The sequence below is a fragment of the Siphateles boraxobius genome, unplaced genomic scaffold (assembly GCF_051911475.1).
Source record: "Siphateles boraxobius isolate OS27281-9 unplaced genomic scaffold, OSU_SipBor_1 6, whole genome shotgun sequence".
In the NCBI taxonomy this organism is placed as follows: Eukaryota; Metazoa; Chordata; class Actinopteri; order Cypriniformes; family Leuciscidae; genus Siphateles; species Siphateles boraxobius.
In genome coordinates, this window is record NW_027509186.1 from 3,905,776 (window position 1) to 3,925,357 (window position 19,582).

The 19,582-nt window shown below is 36.2% G+C and overlaps 1 long non-coding RNA gene across 1 annotated transcript; it reads right to left on the reverse strand.

Annotated features, from left to right (window-relative positions):
- Nucleotides 1–5,097: 5,097 nt before the first annotated feature.
- LOC143715519 (uncharacterized) lies at nucleotides 5,098–5,939 on the reverse strand. The gene is made up of 3 exons (XR_013195792.1): nucleotides 5,878–5,939; nucleotides 5,440–5,523; nucleotides 5,098–5,191 (listed from the first exon to the last, which is right to left on the reverse strand). It is a non-coding gene; the product is annotated as an uncharacterized LOC143715519 (long non-coding RNA).
- Nucleotides 5,940–19,582: the final 13,643 nt, after the last annotated feature.

The window sequence follows — 19,582 nt, forward strand, 5'->3', positions numbered from 1 at the left end:
TTCACAGCATTCATTTATTTTTTCTTTCAATTGCGAGAAGGAATAGATCGAGCATGTTGTGCTCTTTAAATCATATTAACAAATATCTATATTATGATTTAAATTAAATTATTCAAATTATTTGTTTGTTTTAGTTTACCAAAACAATGTCCACCAACAGTGTCCAGGCCATCTGATGGGCAAGTATGTATTATTCTGTAATGTTATTAAGTTTATGTTAATGATGTAATTATTGTTAATTTGTTTGGTGTTATCTCTACTTTCATAAACAGGCCAATGGAGCAGGACCAGGACCCAAAAACACCACATCATGTGACTTCTACAAGTAAGTCACAATGGATTCAAATTGTTCGTTCATTGCACTAATACTTTTGGCTCTGGGTTTAGCATGAAATATTGACTGCTGAATGTAATGCATTACAGTACCAAGTATAACACTTTTTACTGTAATTTCACAACCATCTTGTTTTAGTATTTCATTGTTCCTTTAATCCACAGCACATATACCAAGATCTATGCACCAGTTGTCATTGACAGCAGTTGCTCTGATGTTGAGGACGTAGACAATTTTCAGGAGGAAGACAGGTACTTTGATAGAAATAATGCTGTCAACCTTTGTTGTTGTTTTTTTTGTTTGTTTCCTCAGATATATTACATAGTTCAAGCTACATTTGGCATTTTACCTGGTTTCTGTTGCCATACAATTATTAAAGCAAATATTCAAATTGTATATATTTTTTTACTTACCCCTAAACCGAAACAAAATCTGGCAGAAATTATTGAAAGCTTGCAATGTGTGCTTCATGCTTATGCCCATCACATTTCATCACACACATATGGTGTTCTCACTGTAATGGGACCATAAAAGATTTATATTTTAATTATCCAAATAAAAGGCAGTGTTAATGTTTCTCTTTCTTGTGTTGCAGAGACGCAGATATTGGACTGACGGCTGCAGACGTTCTGTCAAATCTGTCATACAACATTAACACAAAAAGCTGTAGCAGGTTAAATATAAACCGTGCTAATGTCTGGGATGGTGCTCTGAGGGGATTCAAACGTTCCTCATTTGACCCCACCTGTAGCCTTTTGGTCAAATTCACTGATGACATCGGGCAAACAGAGGAGGCTGTGGACACAGGAGGGCCTACATGGGAATTTCTGACACTCTTGATGGACGCCATTAAAACCAGTCGATTTTTTGAAGGCAAAGAAGATGGCAAATACCTGTCATTTGATAGCAAAGGTAATTCACTTTTTGTCACATTTTGACAGTATTATAAATCAATTTGAACTAACCGTGGAACATTGCCATTGTTAGCTGCAGAAGGTGATGAGTATTTCCATGTTGGAAGAATGGTTGCCGTCTCCATTGTACATGGTGGTCCAGGGCCTCGATGCTTTTCCCCAAGCTTCTACCAGTACCTGGTTGGTAAAGTTAAGACCATTGAGGCACCAATTGAGGATATACCTGATACTGAAGTCAGGAATGTTCTCCTTGAGGTAATTGTAATTATGTGTTTCTAAGAATATTCAAGAATTTTTTTTTTATATATTTTGATGAACAATCAACAATTTGGACACCCCAGTAGCTTGAAAAACCAGTGTGATATTGGAATAAAACCAGTGACTTCCATGCTTTGTCACTAATATGTAGTCTAAATTCCAACCAATACTCACTTAAAAAAGTTGGGTTAAAATCAACCCAACAGCTAATCCAATGGTGGGTTGATATAGCACCGACCTATTGTTGGGTTATTTTAACCCAATAACTTAGGTAACTAGTTTTACCCAATAAATTGGGTTTCAAAAAACGAATCTGTTGGGTTATTTGGCCAAAATGCTTTAATCAAACTATTATTAATATTAATTATAATTACTATTATTTCCATGAAAATAACTCACTCACTCACAACTTAAGTATATTAACAATGCTTTATTTACATCCAATTAGACATTGCATTCAAAAGTTATTGTTGCAAGTGTTTCAATAAATAAAAAATAAAAAAGTAATGCAATTATAAACTGCCTCATAAGGCAACGTGTTGAAGGGAACACCTCCAGGCACAGAATATTAATGTTAAAATTAATTAATTTAGAGTTATGTTTTAAGTTCTAAGAAACATGGATCACAAAAACACAAATAAACAGTTGTAAACATTACAAGTTGTAAACATTTTCATTAAGTTATTGTTTGCAATTGCTTTCATTTACTTCCTTAAAATAAGAAATTCTTTCAATAAATAAATAAATAAATAAATAGAAGTAATGCAATTATAAACTGCCTCATAAGGCGACAGTGTGTTGAGGGAACAGCTCCTGCCACAGAATGCTAAAATTAATTTAATTACAATTATGTTTTAAGTTCTAAGAAACATGGAATACAAATACACAAACAAAACAAACCAAAGCTTGTCCAGCTTATCCAATTATAAACTGCCTAAGTAGGCGACAATGAGTTGATGGAACTCCTCCTGGCACAGAATATGATGTTTTATTAACAAAGTTCGGGAGAAGCACGTTCAGATAATTAACACGGGTGGAGAGCACTCAGCAATCATGATTAAAACGTGTATATATAGACTCAGCACTCTCACCTCATTTCTCTGACAGTTTAGCAGCGTCCCTCCACCACCCCTTCTCCACTCTTCTAGTCCTAAACCACTTTACATACAGGGGGGAGTACTCTGGGTTCGGGCCGAATTCCGAGCTCGGAGCCCTCCCCCCGTACAGCACGCCAAATACGCATTATACTTTATTCCCTTTAATTGTATGTAAGTGTGAACTCGTGAAATATTGTGTGTTGTAGCAACTGCCAAACAGCTGCCGCAGGCGTTGGATACTCAATGTCTAAAACATAAAATAATTTAAAGCATGTATCCACAGCTTGTAAAAGGCTGTCTTGCTCTAGTGCCGCTCCTCCCACAATGACGAAGGCTTGTGAGCAGTTGAATTTGTCCCCAAGCTGCAGGACATGAGGGAATTGCCTCCGTTGCTCCTCCTCCTCCAAATACTTGATGATGTTTGTTCCAACCTTTAAATAGAAATTTTAAATGGTAAATATGCACAAATGGATCAAATATTACCCCAAATGTGTTGTCATAAATGATGTACCTACAGGCTGTAAATCAACAAATGCTTGTTTTGCCTCATGGTAAGAGGGCCGAGCCATCTTGCAGCCTGTTTTGTGTGGCAATGGAGGAAGGATAGCTGGCAGGGTTTTTAAAGCAACATCTCCAAGAGTGTCTTTACATAAAACAGAAAGAACAATGGATTAATCTTTAAACAAGTGCATTATATCATAGACAAAATATTATAACTTGACATGAAAGTACAGAGCTGTTGTGCAGGATTTTCTCACCAGAAGAAATGTTATTGGGTACACAAAATAACCCAACATTTTTTAGAGTGTACAGACAGTGTTTTTATTTTACTCTAGATTAAGAATGCTAGGACACTGGAAGAACTCGTGGAACTCGCAGATAAGCACTCCAGCATGCTTCAGACAGCAGGATGCTATAATGCCTGAGGACACTGGAGGATAAGGAAAAAGTTGTGGATGGTTACATCCAGTGGTACTTCACCTACCGCAACAATGTTTCCTTCCAGAGGTAGGTCACTCTGACTACTTTGTAAGAATTCAAACGAGAATTTGAATGAAACTCAAATGAGTGTCTAACAAATGTGAGTCCTACTGGCAATAGCATTAAGAACTTACCATGATCTGCCTCTTCCCCTCACCCACAACCCAACCCGGTAATAGGTTCAAGGATGGCCTGGCTACCCTCAACTTTTTCAACGCTCTGGAACAGCATCCCTCCATTTTCCTGCCCTACATGTGTTACAGTGCGGAAGACCTGACAGCCGAGAGTGTAGAGTCACTGTTCCGTCCAGAAATGAGCCCAACTGGTAGCTCAAATCGCCATGAGGAGGAGAGAGTGCTTAGCTACTGGCTGGACTACTTAATCGCTGTAAAAGGTATAATTTTCTGTATGTTGTTTGAAGTGAAGTTCACAAATGGATGATAAATCTCAATGTGTTTCTTTACTCCCAACCCCCACAGAGGAAGGGTCAGGGATGTCCTTGCAGGACATTCTGATGTTCGCCACAGGCCTGAAAGAAATCCCAGCAGCAAAATTAATACCACAGCCTCAACTCACATTCCAGAAAACACTCAAGGTTTCCTGAGGCTAATGTCTGCGCGAACACATTAAAACTCCCGATCTTACCCTCATATGAAATCTTTGAGGAAGCCATGAATTATGGAATCAAGAACGCTCCAGGATTTGGGCTCCATTGAGGTGTCAATCAGAAATTAATTATCAGTGGCAAATTTGCATTATTGTTGTTACTGTTTGCATTGCACTTTGCACTGTTACATTGTTTACAGAAATCCATTTTTTTTTTTTATAAGAAAAGGTGCAAGTTTCTCTATTTGGAAACTTTTCATGGCAGATTTACATTGCTGTTACTGTTCGCACTTTACTATTTGTATGGTTACATGGTTTACAGAAGTCCAATGATTTTTTGTATAAGAAAAGGTGCAAGTTTCTCTATTTGGAAACTTTCCGTGACAGATTTACATTGCTGTTACTGTTCGCACTTTACTGTTTGTCAGTATTTTAACAGTTAAAAGAAATAAAATAATTTTTATAAGAAAATGTAAGTTTGTCTATTCTGAAACATTTTGCAAGAGCCATCAGAATGAAGTTTATTTGTTGTTGCATAAATTGGTCATGAAATGTTACCGATCTAGCATGAAAGTCACCATTAGCTTCAGCATACCGTATTTATCAACACTGTTAACACCAAAAGCATACATTGTGATGGTGGAAAAAGTAAGGGAAGTCATTGCAATCGATTAATATCTTTGCTTTTAATTTAACCTTTAATTTAAGGTGTCCATATCAGTACACCACACTGGAGGCAATGCTGTCTGAAAGAAAATAAACTGCCTACACGTCTGTTAGTTCTCTCTCTCAAAGACCAGCCATTTCTAACAAGTCTAATGTAGTTGTCAACAGCAGCTGGCCAGTTGAGGGGTGGAGCGAGCTGGCTCTGTCTCTCCAAGTTGGCAAAATATGCTTGGAGGTTAGCATCTCCACACAAACTGTTTGTGGGTGGCAGAAGGTCTTTGAACTCCTGTAACACTTGGGGATCCACTGGGAATCCACAATCCCTTCCACCAAACCTAAGGCCGCACAGAAAGCACAACAGTGAACTCATTTTGAATAGTGTTTAAATCTCAAAGGGAAACCAACCAAACATTTATTGAAAATGACAATACAGGTGTTACATACAAACCTGTGAGGCAGGTTGTAAATGGTATCAGGTTTCCCAGATGGACAGAGAGACTGCCGGACGGGTCTGATGGTATGGTTATTCCAAAGCTCTCGGTGTTCATCAAGCTCTTTCTGAAAGATGCCCAGGAACACATACCGTACAAGGCACTTGTGTTCATGGGTGCCATTGAAGTAGTGTCTCTCTCTCAGGTCACTGAATAAATCCATCCAGAACTGTGTCCTAATAATGGAGTACAGTGATTTTAGTTTTGTATAAATGTTTCTAATACAAATACTTAAATTATGTGACAGTCTTGGAAAACAACATTCTGCACTGCATTCACCAGTGCAGAATGGACTGTCAACACTTATTACAATTTGAAACAGTCAACCATGCACACTAATCCTTTTACTTATCATAACTATTGCACAATCGGCAGTACACAGCCTGATCCATGTATGACGCTCATATAAATAAGCCTACATTTTCAAAGTCAGCATTGTATGGTTCCAACCCAGCATAATATTACGAAAAGATTACAGAAATATGAAACAGTATTGAAAAATATGTGAGTAACAGTATTGTTAAACGTACCTCTGTTTCCTGAAAAAGGACCACCAACTTTCAATCCTTTGATTGGCAGTTGAAGTGCCATACACATGTGGCTGAGAGAACCTGCAAAGTCATCGGTGTGGTCCTCTCTTAAAGAACAGTGGATGGCAGCCATGTCTCCATTTTCTGTCCCACAGTCTGTCCTAAGACGAGCCGGAAGGCCACAGCTCGAAACACACTGCAGGTAATGGTGAGCTATGTAAGGAACTCAGGTTTTGGAAATATTAATAATCAATAATATATTGTTATTATTAATTATAAATATTTGGGTCAGTTAATTGGATTAACTTGATGTGGCTGAATTAATATTACAATCAATTAATCAGTTCTTCCAACGAACTATTTTGATTATTAATTTATTCTAATAAAGGGTATCTTTCCATGGCCACCGAAGAATAATTATTTCTTCGCCTGTACAGTACTTTGAGCCAGTAGCAAAAACCGTGATCGTAAAGTGACTTGTATTGCAAACAAAACAGAACCAAATACATATTATGTACAAGTTTTATTAACTAAATATAGATATTTATATGAATATAAATAAACTAAACAACATACACACATGAATACATAAATAGGTTAGTGATAGGATGAAATTGGAAACCGGAAGAGGGTCTATGAGAAGAACCATCAGAATTTCATTTTCACATTTCATTGAATTGAATACTTGCATTTGTAATGGGAACAATTCTTGAAGTTGTTGAAAATTGGAGTCGTTGATGGTTCCGGCAGTGTCAAGTGGAAGTTGGTTGAGCGTTCTCTTTCTCCAGGAACGCATGACTGGTTTGGTGAAGGCCTGGGACTCTGTTGAGGCCACGCCGAGCACCCAGGAGAAGTGAGGAAGTCGGAAGGATGGGTGATTGGAGTCGTTGTTGGTTGGAGTCTTTGTTGGTTGGAGTCTTTGTTCCAAAACTCCTGAGATTGTCCTTGGTTCTTTGTGAGAGAGTCTTCTCTCTTTTCCATGAGGCCGGATCTGGTTGGAATCGAGGCCTGCTGGGCCCGTGGGCCCCCGTGGAGGGGGAGGGGGCTCCCCAGTCTCACCAGAAAAGTGTTGCGGCTGGATGAAAAAACTAAGAGAGGGCGGTCACTGTTGCCTGCCTCTGATATACCCTGAGAAAAGAACCAACCCCTAAGGTTTGAACTGACCTATGAGTAAGGTGACATGTCCGAGAGGGGAAGCGGCTCTTAGTTGATTTATGGTCTTTGTCCCCAGCATGCTTAGACTGTTCATTCAAGCTCAAATAGACATAACAAATTCACATTGCATTCTAAGAGAAGGTGATGTACATCAAAGTGTGTGTCATTAAATGAGGATTAATTTGCTAGGAAGCATGATACAGGTGAGGTTATATTGACCGTTGGGTGGTTGTTCAACCACATACACCCCAATCAAACATACCATGTTGTTATACCTAATAGTACACGAGACAGTAAATCATCACAGTTTCTGTGAGGCATGTTCCTTCATAGATCAGAGTAACACCGCAAAGTTTATTTAATTAAAGATGGACTCTCTCTCTTAAGCATGTGGCGCATGTGGCCACATTCCTTTGAGGTCGTAAAGTCTGTTATCAGTCTTAAAGTGTTCTGTAACCGGACACCCGGCTGACAAAGTAACTTCATTTGTGAGGTTAGTTTTGGGGGAGAGTTTCATAGACCTTTATATTCATTAAATATAGTGAATATGAATAATTAGTGTGTGTCTGATTGGTCCAGACCCTACAGGTATTAGATTATTTTTTGGATTCACTGGCTTCTGTGAAGCGTTGAGCTAATATGACGCTGTTCCTGGAAATGGGAAGGCTGTTTGTAGCGAGCTGTAGTCGCGCTGATGGGGGGCGACAACCTGTCTCTGCAACTCCTTGTTAGTATATTGGAAAGTATTGTTGTGGTTTTCAATCTTTCTGAAAAATAACTTCGCAGAGATCTTTGATGCCAGAAATAATTAGACTTTATTTTGGAACGCCGTCCCGTTCCATAGAACGGCGCTCTAACGCTCTCTGGCCCTCTGGCCTTCCAGTGCGCGCCCGAGTACATTTTTGTTCAGAGTTATATACATACTTCTTCTTCCAAAGAAGGTAACACACCCTATAGATAGTTTTGGGTAAAGGTCTTTTACCATGTGACTTCTCAGAATAGAATTTTCTGCAGCAAACAACATTCCATTCAAGGTCTTTCACATACACAGAGGAAATCCAAAGTCACAGACAGAAGAAATAATTGTGTCCAAATATATAGCAAAATTACTTGTTTTCTAAATAATAAAATCTTCTACATTCCCTCCTCTGAGGCTTATTAAGCCTCACATTCACTATCTTTTTTCCAGAGTGTAGTTTCAAAATCCAGCTCCCTCAGTTATGCTACCTAGTGACCCAACTGAGTCACCCATTCTCCTTTCCAATTACTGGATTAAGCCACCACACTCCGGAGGAGCACTCGAGCCAAACATCTTCTTCCATACATTTTATTTCTTTTAGTTGTTCTTTCTTTTTTGTTTAATGGAAAAAGTAAAAGAATCGAGGTCTCCTAGTCAGACAAACTGAAACATTGTTATAAGTGTGTGTATACCTTTGTTCTTGCATTGCATGTTATTGTCACAGTTATGTAGAGTATATCAAACATAAAAGTCTCTTATACTATTGAAAGTTTTCTTGCGGTGTAGATATCCTCTAGGGTCTGGCTCATCAATCATCTTCTTCGTCCTCAATTCCTCATTTAATGGGATCAACATCCAGGGTTTGTAAATATCAATTTGGTTGCCCTCTCAAATTAGTTTTCATTATCTTTTTTCCGCATTTTCATTCGTTTAACCGTGGTTTTCCAACTAATGATCTTAATATACAAAGTACACAACAGAATAATAACCCAATTTTAATATTGCATCTCCAAAAACATCTCTAATTGAGAAAATCATAATTTTCCAGATTTTACATTAAGTTTTCTTTAACTTCTGCTCTTAAGGTTTTCTAACATGATCGTAATCGCTAAATTTTCCTCCCTGCGCAATATTATTTAGTAAAAGTGCAACACTGATTTTTAAGCATAAGTCAGTCTACTTTTTTCACATAATTGTTTTTCTCCTAATGCAGACAAAGCATTATAATAAATATCTGCTTATTATAGTAGTCTAATTGATTTATTATGCATTTTTGTTCTACTTGATCCATATGACAATTAATTCAAAATATGGCTGGGTAAACATAACGTTTATCACTTCTTATGAGAGAATATCATTTCTTAAATTCGAAGAATCCATCTTTTAGTCAGTCAATTTTAGTGAACAGAACACTTTACACCTATCTAATAAATTGCAATACATTTCACTTACTGTCTATTTTATTACCAAATTTAAACAATAAATTCCATTTTGACCTTTTTAATCTCGCATGTTGCTTCTCATTCTCATTGTAGCTCCTCAGTTCAAGACTAAACTGAATACATTTTCTTCGTTTCTACTAATTTCTAAATAAACTATCATGAATAAACTAATTATGTCTCATGTAATCACTCTAACTAAGAAAGCTTCAGAGCAATGTTACATTTATCTCATAATAGTCATTCAATAAACTCATTAGACAATTAGAAAAATAACTCTAGCAAATAACGTTTTGCACTATCTTACATATTCCTTATATGTACATTTCTTTTTCTTTATATCTAACAATTCAAAAGTTTTTCTATCAACCTTTTAAACCATTAGCATTATAACTTAATCATTATTAAAACTTCCTTGTGTTCGTATGCAACTTATTTTTAATCTTAAATACTTCTGTTTAGTTGACATATAATCTGACCTTATTTCTGATAGTTTTCCAATCTAAGGATTACTTCTGTTAGAAATATAATTTCTGTTCCTGCCCTCCTCTGTTGATTTCATTGCTTTTACCCATCTATATCATGTCCACATGGTATACTGATATATGGACTATTTTTGTCGCTGTTCTTTTCTTAACTTTGCTTTTTGCCACAAATTTCACAAAACTTTGCAAAAATGCCTTTTAATTTAAAATGCCTATAATTTTATATTCATTTTAATTTTTGATTCCTTTCCTTACTCCCCCCTTTGCGCACTGGTTTAAAACCATTGCGCATCTGGACTGAGAATATTCAAAAGTATTCATTGGTTCAACAATCTGTCCTTCATGTGAAATGCCAAATATCTATTCTTGACCCCCCTCTGGTGCCATTTAGATTGTTCACAAGGGCCTGTTAGTTATTGGATTTCAATAACTTCCTCTAAGTCTATAAACTTTCTATCGAGCACTACTTGTAATATAATTTTAACTAATCAATTGCATATTGAATCAAATTGTATTCTTAACTTAAATCTAATATTTGTTAATACCCAATGTTAATACTTGCTTTAATTTAAACTGTAGCCTTAAATAATTTTAAGTATACCCTTGTATTGACAAGTTACATCTGAGTACCCTTTAAGATTTATTTTAAAGTTATTTTTAGTTCAAATTTTTTCCTTCATGAATTGTCTTAATTCCCATTATACTATATCAATTGTTAATATTATTTTAGTTTCTTTTCTTAATTAGTCATTATCATTGTTTTCTATGTTGCGTAATATATTTTTCTCCGCAATAATTTTTTGTTTTGATGGGTTTATTATTAAGTTGCTACTGAATCTATTCAAGGGCTGAACATCCAATCATAGGAAAGTTGGTTGATGTTGACTATTGTTTGAGCTTGTACTCATCTCTGTTGATTCTCTTTTCTTTGCACAGTTCCTCTCATTACTGTGTTTCTGGTCAAGTTTGTCTTTTCTTCCATTCATGATTTGATCATTCTGTTAACCTTGTCATCAATCATTACATCTTTCACCAGGGTGTCTCCAGTGAGTCGTTCGTTGCAATGGACTATTTTCTCTCATTGTTAGCATGTCCTTGATCCCTCACTTCAGTTGTGGGGGGTTGCTGAAGTCATTTGGTGTATTTTAAGTTGAGAGGCATGGACTCAAATGTCACACTGTTGATCACTTCTTCTGAAATTACAAAGCACAGTTACTGATTCTTTTTGTTAGACTTGTTCCAGAATCCTTCCTGGAATCGAGCTGCTGCTATCTGTAAATTAAAGCTTAATTATTTTTGTTAGTGAAAACAACATGTGATTTCAATCATCTGCTCATCTGTCCCGTTGTACTTCTCGATGTTACCTGTAGAAAGGTCATGTGGGCTGAGTGGTGTCCTTTCTGCTTTCATTAACAGCAGGACTTTAATCCATATATTCCTATTTGTTTTTCATAAATTTGACTTTTCATCATTATTTGCAACTTTTTGCATTTTTCTCACAATAAATTTCCAATGTACTCTTAAAATTAGTCAATTCAACTCAGTTATCTCTTTGTCTTGAGTTCCACTATCAACCCACTATTTATTAGGCATCTTGGACAATACTCAACCCACTTTGACAAAAGTTACAAGACAATATTTCATACTCTTGACATAGATCAGCTCCATCATGATATGCTGAAAAGAAAGGCAGACGTGTTATGCTGCAAAGGAAGTCAGATATGTTATGCGCTGCGCAAATGTGGCACTGTTTTTATATTTTTTATTTTTCTCTTTTCATTCTTTGTTTTTTCATGTTGTTACTTCAGTTCCTGACCAGGAAATTTAACCAAATCCATCCATGGTCATTATTTTATTGGGCAGAATTTGCCCTGTGGGCCCACATGTTAAATTTTAAATACAGCTGTATTGGCAAAATAATTGATTTGCCTTAGTGTCTCTTCAGACATCATCTCTCACTCATTCACACTCAGTGTCTCTCACACACACACTGGCCAGCATACATTCTTGCAGGTTGTGCTCTAAATGTGGCATCCTATAATTTTAGCCAAGGGTTGATCAGGTCAACACAACTATGTCAAACACTACTGAGAAGTGTCAATGATCATAAGGTTTAGTTTAACACCGTTGTTATAATCCTTTTTTCTTTCTTTTTACAAAATCTAATAGACTAATTATTTTAGAATAATAAGCCTGCCAATTGTAATTTTTCAAATACATTTTGTCATTTGTTTTTCTGATTTTTCCTATTCTTTTTTGTTTTTTTGCTCATGAGCTGCTTTAAGAAATAAATTGGAGATCTCTGCATAATCTTGGATCCATGGCCAACAACATTTCCATCTGATTATCCCAGTTTTGACAGCATTTTTTGCGATTTCATAATTTTGGACTTTTGGAGTAATTTTTTCTCCAATCTATATCTCTAAAAACTTAGCAAAACAAAATGGAGTGACCAGTATCATTGTTTTGCAAACAATAATAATAATTCTTTGACATTTTGCGTCTATCTTTTTCTTTGCTACAGAATAATTTTTCTCATGCTTTTAGCCCTATAGTTGTTTCATATAATCCTCACTATACCAAATCCAGCCTCAGTTTGAACTATTTGGTGAGTTGAGCACCCACTTCTCTCTTTCAGTGTATTCTCTTTCTTTTTTATATGGCTGGACTTGAACCTACTGGAAAAGCAAAGAGGGTTAGTTTAGCAGAGAATATAAAGAATTGCTTATGAGACCAGTGAATAATCAGAATGAATAAAGTTAATCTAATAATTAACTAAATTTGAAGCAGTCTCTAGAGTGATCATTGAAGTTGCCACACCTGTGTTGCCCGTAAGGGAAGGGTTTCGGTCAGTTCTTCTGTTTTTTGATTATCAGTCTGTTAAAGCTTCATGGCTGTCGCTCTGCATGTGTCATCAGCCTAGCTGTCACTCAAGGCTTGGTGTAAACAGGAATATTGGCTCTGTTTTTTTCTCTGCCCCTTCTCAGTTTGGGCTTTGATAGATTTTGCCACAGCTTTGCATCTCAGGATTTTCCTCTTGTCCTCAGGAAAAAGTCTCCAGTGAAATAGTGAAAGTTTCACCTTTTCCAGCATTAAACAGTCTTTCTCCATGCTAAGTTTTCCAGAGAGTGGTCATCTTCAGAAGGGGAGCTGAACGCCCCTCACCCACTCTTCTTCTTCTCTCTGCAGTCGTGTCTTTGACCTTTCACCTCTTCCATTCGACACTGAAGCCATCTGAAACTTGAACACTCAGAGAGCTGCATAGATCAAATTAGTCTTTATAAATATTTGTTCCTGAGCTATTAGCTCTTTATCTAAATTCCACTTTTTAACCATCTTTTTCCTAGTTCTTTTATACTATATAATAATCACTGGTTGACAACAGCAGTTCTCCCATTCTGTTTTTAGTAAAGCAGTTCTTCGTTGCAGCTAAGCAAGCTATTTCTTCATTGCAATATCAGCAATAATCTAACTTTGATTTTCTGAGTATAATACAATTAAATAATTTTCCCTATCATAAAATCAGCCTTCAATCTTTCTCCTATATTTGCATGCTGTGCTCAAAATAATCTAACATGGTGAATCAACTTTTCCTCACCCATTCCCAACAATTCCCATTTACTACAATTCTAAGATTGCTGTAAATTATTTATGACTGTTGAAACTTTGTCACCCAATCTTGTTCACTTTTAGCACACTGCACAAGTTATTTTTTCCTTAGTACAAACTTAATTATCTACAATAGAATCATTTTTCTCTCACTTTGTCTTCAGGGATAATGAGATACAAATTTTAGACGTCTTCAGATATAAGATATAATATATTAAGCACGTGCATTTTTATTTATTTATCCATTAATATATATATCAGTCCATTTATTAATATATATTTTATACTTTAACTTATTTATACTACAATAATCTTGAAACAATTGTTTTCTTTTACTATTTCCTTTACTTTTAATACTCATTTATACATTACTTGTCTCTCAAGCACATTCACACATTCCTTGTCACCTATTTTTAACCACAGTCACAGTCAAGCAGACACACAGGACAGGATCCTACATACACACACAGAGCTATATTCTAATCACAGTGTTTCTCACTGTTTTTACAAACAATACTTCACTGAATAACTTTAAACTATCACAGACCTCTGCGATTCACTTCCTCCGACACAACAGAGTCATATACTACATAGCTTTTCCGTACAGTCCCTTGTTAACCTATAACAAGGCGGTAACCAAAAGCTAAACTTATCTGTGCAATATTCGCCATCCTTCCAGGCCCTCTTGGCGAAATCCACATAAATCTTACCCAGTCCCTTGTTAACCTATAACAAGGCGGTAACAATAAACCAAACTTAATCTGTGCACATGCAATTAACTTATTATCCTCAAGGCCCTCTTAATAAGTAACACAGAGTTCTGGTAACCTTACCAGTATACTCATTATCCTTAATGAGCAGAAAATGATTAACCTTAATCATTAACATTTACCATTATCCTTAACAGTAAATATAAAAAAACAACGGATTAACCTTAACCAGTACACTTGTCATCCTCGATGCCCTCTTGACAAGAAAAAACAATAACTGTTATCCTTTAACAGTAAACATAAATTCTTACGTACATACGACAAAACCTTTAGCGGCACATCAGCATCCTACCAATATTCATACAATCTGCATCAGATTATATAAATACTGGCAAACACTAACGGGAGCTCCGCCGCGCTATTACACATTACTTGATATCGTCAACAACAATAGACAATTATTTCTAGAATCAAAGATCCTCTTTTCAATTTTTTAGTTCTTTAAACTTGGAGAAGCATTTTAAAGGGTCTTACCACTCTGGCTCACTGGTGACAACACATACTTTTTCAAAAGCAAAAATTGCTCACCTCAAAGTACAGTGGCCACTGTTGTCTGTGTCGGTCACCAGAGTCGCCTTTCGTGGTTCCTTCTGCCTCAAAACCCAAGTCCCTGTTCGGGCACCAAATGTTGTGGTTTTCAATCTTTCTGAAAAATAACTTCGCAGAGATCTTTGATGCCAGAAATAATTAGACTTTATTTTCGAACGCCGTCCCGTTCCATAGAACGGCGCTCTAACGCTCTCTGGCCCTCTGGCCTTCCAGTGCGCGCCCGAGTACATTTTTGTTCAGAGTTATATACATACTTCTTCTTCCAAAGAAGGTAACACACCCTATAGATAGTTTTGGGTAAAGGTCTTTTACCATGTGACTTCTCAGAATAGAATTTTCTGCAGCAAACAACATTCCATTCAAGGTCTTTCACATACACAGAGGAAATCCAAAGTCACAGACAGAAGAAATAATTGTGTCCAAATATATAGCAAAATTACTTGTTTTCTAAATAATAAAATCTTCTACAGTATCTCCGCCTGTCAAGCGTAAGGCCGGGGTTCGATTCCCCGACGGGGAGATCCAGTCCTTTACTGCTGCCAAAAGACCAGTACAAAAGTTTTGCTGCAGCAAACGAGTTACAGGAGGAGCTGGCCAGGGTCCCCGGACAACTGTTTTAACGACAGCTTGAGCAAAATGCAATGCGTTGGCAGGTAATCGAACCCAGGTCAACTGCTTGGAAGGCAGCTATGCTCACCACTATACCACCAATGCAAGACCGTTGGATGTAGGCTGGAAGCCCTGTTGTGCGGTCAGCAAAGAAATTTTGCAATACATTAGCAGCTGGCAGGTGCAGATGAACTGAAACTCTCTTTGTTTGGACCTGGCACTTAAAAAAAATTGCATGAACTTATTGACTTGACCTACCAGGCTCCATATTAAAAAACAAGGTCTCTAATTTAATAATGTAACACGTTTTATACAGACACTTCATATTTGACACATGACGCCGTTCCTGGAAGTCGCTCTGATCGGGTACATCTACCGGTCTCTACAACTCCTCGTTAGTATAGTCGAGGTATAGTATAGTAGTATAGTATAGTATTTTTAGAAGATGGCTCCTTCCCATAATCTGCCCTGCAAGCAGTGTGACAGTCTTTAAATTCCACAAACAACAGTATAGAGGTCATTCGGCATGGCAGTCTACCTACAGCTCCTTGGTACGATGGCCTTCATCAGTCTCAAAAGTAAGGGTTTAGTAGCGAATTGCAGCATTTATATTTAAAATGCCTCCACTTGTTTCCGCCGGATTTAGAACTGAGAACCTTTCGCGTGTAAAGCGAACATGATAACCACTACACTACGGAAACTTGATTTGTATGTCAGTCCCACCTCTTCTAGGGTACGCTTGTTCAAAAGCAAATTAAACTATAGACTGCCCAGTGTTTTTAACATGGCAAAAGCTGCTAATTTTGTTGGCAGACAAACATTTTTTATTACTGTACAGGAAACCTCAATGGTCATTTGTTTTATTTTTGTCCTTTTCTAAAGAGATTGAACCACAAACATCCCTGCAAGTGTACTGACCTGATCAACAGAAAATCGCATATGAAATTTTTACAAAAAATACCCACAGTTTCCGCCCAGTTTCGAACTTTCGCGTGTGATGGCCTTCAACTGTCTCAAAAGTAAGGGTTTGTAGCAAATTGCAGCATTTATATTTAAAATGCCTCCACTTGTTTCCGGCCAGTTTTGAACTGAGGACCTTTCGCGGCGGGAGTCGAAAATGGTTAAGCTTAACTTCACCTTAACTTTTCCCATTCATTCTCTATGGTAGTGCTTAACACTACGGATGCAATATACCTTTGGCCACACGTAGACTTCCTGGCGCTGTTTCGCTTTTCCGTGGCGGGTAGTTTAAAAAGCATAGTGTCATCTGTCAGTCATTCGCAGTGGAGGAGGGGAGACCCGTTTTACGAACGGAGAGATATTTGTTTACCGACTTGTCAGCAAACTTGTTTTGTTTTGTTGCTGTCTAAACTACCTGCAGACAGATTTTCCCTCAGGTGACTGCATATACATTATTATTCAAATATTTTATAATTTAAATTGCATGTATATTGTCATGTAATCGTATTGTTATCGTGTTGAATGGATTGTGACGATAAGAAACAGTAAACTCCTCGTTGTGAATACAGCCTTTATTTTATAAGAGTATCTTTGTTTGTAAAGGTGAATGTTTCATCATAATCTCTCACTATGCTTAAAATATATGTTAACAGTGCAGTAAGATGTAATGTGCAGTAGTATGGAGGACCAAACCTGCAATTAAAAATGAATGAATGAATAAATAAATGAATAAATAGATAGATAAATAAATGTGATAATAGGAAAATAAATAAAGGAATAAACGACTTGATAAAATAAATATGATTCATTTTAATCAAATGTATTTTTGTATATTTTTCCCCTAATTTATATTTTTTTGCTTTTATATTTTAATGTATTTGTATTATTTTTAATTGTATTTATTTATTATTTTATTTATTTGTTTGTTCCATTTATTCTTATATTTATTTATGCATTCATTTATTTGTATATTTATTTATTCCAATATGTATTTATTTTCAGATTTATTTATTTTAATCTTTATTTATTTTTACTTTTATTTCTTTAGTTTTATATCTATTCTTACATTTTTTTGATGTGCATGATAATTAGATTGGTTGGTTTTGCTTACCAAATATAAATATTAATTAGCAAATAAATAAAAGCAGAAAATAAATTAAGGGAAATAATACAAAAATTAGTTTGATAAAGAATAAATCATATTTATTTTATCAAGTCGTTTATTCCTTTATTAATTTTCCTATTATCAAATTTATCTTTTTATTTGTTTACATGTTTATTTATTCATTTAATTTCTGCGGGTTTGGTCCTCCTATAGGCAAGGCAAGGCAAGTTTATTTATATAGCACATTTCATACACAATGGTAATTCAAAGTGCTTTACATAGAAGAAATTAAAATAATCAAAAGAAATCAGAATAATTAAAACAGTTTAGAATAAAAGATAAAATACAGAAATCAGAATAATTAAAACATAAAATAAAATACAGTGCAAACAGTCGGACGAACAGTGGCACAGTGCTCATTCAGTAAATGCACAGTTAAACAGATGTGTTTTGAGTCTGGATTTGAATGTGACTACTGTAGGAGCACATCTGATCTCTTCTGGAAGCTGGTTCCAGCTGCGGCTGGCATAGTAGCTAAAAGTAGCTATAATGTAATTAATAATGCTACTATAATGTAGTAGCTATAATGTAATTAATATCAGACACACACATATATTACATTTAAATTACAAACAAATATATATATGTGTACAATTTAATGGTATAATTTAACATGTTTAATTAGTTAACTTGTTAACTTTTTATATATACATATAAACATTTTTAAAGCAATTTAAATAATGAATATTAAATAATGCAAATTTAATAAACAGTACGTGCTCTAAGGCTGCATTTATTCAGTTAAGAAACAGTAATATTATGGAATATTATAGCATTGTAAAATAACTCTTTTATATATACCACTGATGCTTTAGTATTAACTGTCTTATTTCATTTTGTTACTGTAAGTATTTAAATGCTTATGCTGAGACACTAATGAATACATTCTGATTTCAGAACAGCATCATGAAGAAAACAGTGTTCTTCCCAGGGAAAGACAAAGTGTCTTTCAGGAAAGGCCCGTCGGGCCATTTACGCCGGGACGCATCAGAAGAGGCAAAAAGAATTAAAGACAACCCTTCACTGCAGGACAAGTCAACACCTCAAAGAGAAGATCTGGTCAAGTTGAACGCCCGTTCTGTTGTGTTACATAGAGGAGGGGATGTCTCTGACAAGCAAGAGGTGTTGGGAGAATGCATTCTTCAGTTCGGCAAGTACAAGGGCAAGTCTTTCAAGTGGTTATTAGAGAATGATGTCAGCTATGCTTTGTACCTGTCCGATAAGGTTGAGGAAGAAGAACAGGCTGGGCAGTTCAACCCAGAGGGTCCATGCAAGGATAGCCTCATTTCCTTTCTTGAGTATTCAAGAAGCTTCAAGGAAATTGAAGATTTTAAACAGTATCTGTCTCAAAGGCCAGACGCAGTGCCAGTTTTGACAGAGGATGACAATACTGTTGGATTTGGATCCAGAGCACAAGACACTTGGAGGAAGATTTGGGATACCAGGGCAGACGGATATGCTTTCTTTATAATGAGGCAGAAGTGTGTGCCAGGCAGCAAAATGTACAATTTGCAGCAGTATCTTTTAAAACAGCAGCAAAAACAGATGACCAAAAACACTCCTCCGATGCCCTCACCATCAGCTTCCGCTGCAAGACCACCTGTTCCTTCCATTACTGACTCTGATCAGCCTGGTGAGTTAATAAAATTCATGCAAGTTTGCTTATATTGATTCTTAAAGCCTGCCTAGCTACTGATGCATTTGTCATATTTTATAGTAATGGAGGAGGATGAAGAACTGGAGAGGATGATGCTTAGTATTTCTCCAACAAAATATCTCACACAGCTGAGTAAGTAAATCAAGTATTGTGTCATGTGTGTTATATATACCCATGTCAAATTCTTATAAAATTGGTATAAAATTGTACATACTGGAGAGAAACCATTCAAATTATAATGCCTAATTTTTAGGATCATCTGCAGCCACAGGATCCACAGTCTTATCTACAACAGGTTACTTTACACATCAGTTTTGGAGGCTTATTCGGTTACATACAGACTTATCCTCCATTTCTGATTTTTAATTATCTTATTTGTTGTTTTGGCACTGTTCTTGCCTGTTCTAAAAAACATGTTCTTTTGTTCTAACTACTGTCAAGGTTTGAATATACCAGTGGTGAGGGTGAGTGCACTTCATGAATTGTATGCATGCTATTTAAACTGTTTTTATTTGTTGTGAAAAAGTGGACTGTTTACTTACAGACATTTGAACATTATCAGAATGTG